Source organism: Mastomys coucha, unplaced genomic scaffold (genome assembly GCF_008632895.1).
Source record: "Mastomys coucha isolate ucsf_1 unplaced genomic scaffold, UCSF_Mcou_1 pScaffold18, whole genome shotgun sequence".
Lineage (NCBI taxonomy): Eukaryota > Metazoa > Chordata > Mammalia > Rodentia > Muridae > Mastomys > Mastomys coucha.
In genome coordinates, this window is record NW_022196900.1 from 19600855 (window position 1) to 19605196 (window position 4342).

A 4342-nucleotide genomic window follows, 5' to 3' on the forward strand; every position below is an offset into this window, starting at 1 on the left:
TATGTCTTTCTTAAAGTCCTGTATCATCATCATGAGAAGTGATTTTATATCTGAATCTTGTTTTTCTGGTATGATGGTGTGTCTAGGACTTGCTATGGTGAGAGAATTGGGTTCTGATGATGACAAGGAACCTTGATTTGTATTGCTTATATTCTTACGCTTGCCCCACACCATCTGGTTATCTCTAGTGCTACCTGTCCTTGCTAAATCTGACTGGAGCCTGTCCTTCCTGTGATCCTGGTTGTGTCAGATCTCTCTCTCTCTTTTTTTTTTTAATATGGAACACTTCATGAATTTGCAGGTCATCCTTGCACAGGGACCATGCTAATCTTCTCTGTATCATTCCAATTTTGGTATATGTGCTGCCGAAGCAAGCACATGTCAGAACTCTTTAGAGTCAAGCTGTCCCTGTGATCCTGTGATTCTGTGATCCTGTGACCCTGGGCTTGTTAGAGTACCTGGGAGTGGAGCTTCCTCTGGGTATTGTAGGACTGGCTGTGGAGCTTGTGCCCAAGGTCTGCTCAGGGCACTGGCCAGCCCAGACAGACCAGAAGAAACCTGAGCCACTGGGCTGGTGGAGCCTGGTCCTGCTGGTCCCAAAAACCTTATATTTCTATCAATATAGAATGTAATCATTAAACCGAACAACCAACCTACCACCCTAGATGATAACAACCATAACACATCAAGAGACCAAAACTACCCTCCCCAACTGAAGTGATTGAGATGATGGCCTTCATATATACATACATACATGTGTGTGTGTGTGTGTGTGTGTGTGTGTGTGTGTGTGTGTGTGTGTGTGTGTTTCCTGATGAATTGGGGTGAAGAATTCCTGTTTTGAGCCCAAAGGGAAAAATGGTTAGTCAAAAAAAGCTAGCTGCAGCAGTTATTGCCCAGTCTATGAATTTATTCAGTCTCTGTGTTGTCTGTTATTTGGGCCCTAAGGGAAAAAAATGGTTAGTCTGAGAGAATCTAGTAGTATCATTTATTGCATTTCTCTCTTTAGAATCCTGACAAGTGCAGCTTAACTATGCAACATAAGGCAGACCTATACATGCATGTCATTAGCAAATTCAACACGTGTCCTTTCACGTGCTTGCTTTGGCAGAACATCCCCTCTCCTGTGTCTGTTTCAGGGAAATGTTCCTTCATGAGTCTGACTTAGTCTTTCACCTGTGTCCACTTCAGTTAAATGTTCATTCCCATGTTTGCCCCAGCAAAACACCATCCAACCAACTTTCCAAAGAACCCTTAAGTTTTCCACTTCACATCTGTTTATGGAAAAATATTAATTGTGCAGCTGAAAAGAAACCAAATGTGAGGTCATTTTTAACTGTGTGCTTGGAAAACATTTTTGTAAAATATGCTTTCACTCCTGCTTATCAGTGCCTCTCTTACTTTGGAATGTTGTTTTCCAAGATGTAAATTCCATCCAAAGATAGTTTTTGCCTGTGGCTGAATGATAACTACTATAAGGAAATGGGAAAGGATTTCGATGAAAATTCTTCTGGAGGCACAGCTGCAGGCAATCTGGTATTGGAACTAGATTCTTGTGAGCCAGGACCATCCATAATAATCACAAGCCAAGGTGATGCTAAAAATCAGCAGATACTGTGGACATGGGTCTGCTCCAAGCATGGTGCTAACATTTGCCTTGTGCAGGGCCTGTGCTGTTAACTCAATGTTGAGGGGCCCTTCTTTCTTTCTGATGAGGCAGGAGAGGATAAACACAGAATGGTATGCTTGGCTAATCCATGTGCCCACTGAAAACAGAGAGGTGGAAGTTGAGGAGAGGACCTGGTGTCACTTAAGAAAGGCTTCTTTGCTTAGGGAGCTGTAAAAAGTATGGAACTTCCATGTAGCACTGTATCCCTCATTATGGGTGCTCCCTCTGAGAAAACCTTCCCATGGTCTTGGGGAAAAACAGCCACTTTGGCTTAAGTCTTCATGTACCACAAGAGAATGCCTTTCTTAATACAATACAATACACAAGTCAGGCACTGTTTTCTGTGGGACCTTGTTATAATACTGTTCCCTCTGGGACATGTACAAGTCTCAGGCTAATCCTTGCTTCTCTGGAGGACACTGGGTTTCAAGAGGCTTCATTATAGGTTAGAACCCCAGAGGCAGTGCCACTCTGGAAATACACACTTATTAACTAGAGGGCCAGGGGTCTCAGTCCCAAGGGTGAGCTAGGTGAGAATGAGCTAATGATTAAGAAACAAGTAAGGGAACTTTTAATCTCAGAAACTTTCCTAAGGAGGACTTGAGGTGGAAGTGAAACTGACTTCTTCTTTGAGCAAGAGAGAGATCTGGAAGATGGGAGCAGCTCAGAATACTTCTTAAAGGGTCAGAGGAATAGGAGAACCTGCTCTGTTTTTGATGTTACAGATTCTAGGAAGCCTCATAAGAAGGTAAAAATGCTTAAAGATAACCTCATCTGAAAACTATGGACTTTGCTCCTTTCAATGTGGTCCCTGACCTCCTGGCATGAGGATCACCAGGACTGTTTGTAAAAGCTGAGTTTCTGGGTCCCAGCCTAGTCCAGAACTAGAGTCAGAACTGCTGAGATCGAGGCCCAGGGACCTTCACTCACAGCCAGCTCCACAGATCATCATCATCCATAGAAAAGCAGACAGAACAGATAATAAATGTCTGAGCTCTCCAACTCTACACAAAATCAATCAATAAATAACAGAGTCCTTGTACTCAGGGATTATGTCTGCCATTCTTAGACAAGATCCCCCCAACCCCACCCCATGTCTTCAGAATAAACTCCATCTCCCTGTAGGCAGATCTCTGTTCTTTACCTCATTTCTATGTCAGTCCCAACATCAGTTCACCATCCCTGCTCCACAGCTCCATACCTCTCCTGGGACAGGAAAAATCAGAATATGACAAGGTAACTGAGCTATTACCATCTCCTTCTGGATTCCTCTGCATAAGAAGTGACAGGCTTATTGGTCCAGCATTATGTCCATACTTACCTTGGGGCACCTGGGTAAAAGAAACTCTGCCTCTTTTGGTGAACACTGAACAAGAAAGGCATACTACAATTCTAAACTAAAACACTGTACAACAGCGTTCCAAAAACCTAGTTCAAATCAACAAAGAAAGGTCTGTTACTAAGGGGAGACTCCACACACCCTGAGTGTTTCTGTGGGGAGCCTGGCTCAGCTTACAGCTGGGTATTAGCTCACATCCCTGACGGGCTTTCCTTCTCTCTCTGGCAGAATTTGCCCTCTGTCCTCCCCACTCCCTTCACAGTGGTGGAAGGTTTTGGGGATGGGGTTCTGCACAAGTTAGTGTGTAAATTGAGATTAGCTTGTTTTCAAGCATCAGGAATGCCCTCTCAGCCTTATGCCACTGCCCCTTGGATTGCTCAATGATCTTGTCCTTATGGGGTTCAGAGCCTGTGTAGGCTGAGTAGCTTGCAGTCTAGCCAGCAACCCATGAATGATTTAGAAAAGCATGCATGGGGCTGGTGAGATGGCTCAGTGGGTAAGAGCACCGATTGCTCTTCCAAAGGTCTTGAGTTCAAATCCCAGCAACCATATGGTGGCTCACAACCACCCGTAATGAGATCTGACGCCCTCTTCTGGTGCATCTGAAAACAGCTACAGTGTACTTATGTATAATAATAAATAACTCTTTGGGCCAGAGAGAGCAGGACTGACTGGAGCAAGCAGGGGTTGACCAAAGTGAGCAGAGGTCCTAAAAGTCAATTCCCAACAACCAGATGAAGGGTTACAACTATTGGTACAGCTACAGTGTGTACTCATATACATAAAACAAATAAATAAATCTTTTTAAAAAAGAAAAGTATGCATGTTTTAGAAAAATGCTATTTCTACCTATAAAACACTGTGAAGTGACATTATTTCTTTGGACCTGATGAGATTAAGCCTGTAGTTTTGGGTCAGTTTATACTCAACAATATATGTAACATCCAGAAAACGAGTTTGGAAATTCCCATTTCTGTTCCAAAATTTGAGTAACTTATTCCTTGAGTATTTGGTAAAATGTATAGGTTGTTTGGTGAAAATATTTTTAACTACCAAATAACAGTCTTGTATGTGTTCCATTTATTATTTAATTAACTTTATTTTCCTAGCATTTTGTCTATTTCATCTAACTTTCAAAGCTTTTACTATAATTAATATGCATTGAATTTTTATTTATTTATTTATTTATTTTGTTTTTTCAAGACAGGGTTTCCCTTACTAAACATAGGAGGAAAAGGAGAAGAAAAAAGAGGAGGAGAGGAGGAAGAGGAGGAGGAGCAGAAGAAGAAGAAGAAGAAGAAGAAGAAGAAGAAGAAGAAGAAGAAGAAGAAGAA

General features: G+C 42.2%; 1 non-coding gene across 1 annotated transcript; it reads right to left on the reverse strand.

Annotated features, from left to right (window-relative positions):
- Window positions 1-271: 271 nt before the first annotated feature.
- LOC116097210 lies at window positions 272-378 on the reverse strand. The gene has a single exon (XR_004121272.1). It is a non-coding gene; the product is annotated as a U6 spliceosomal RNA (small nuclear RNA).
- Window positions 379-4342: the final 3964 nt, after the last annotated feature.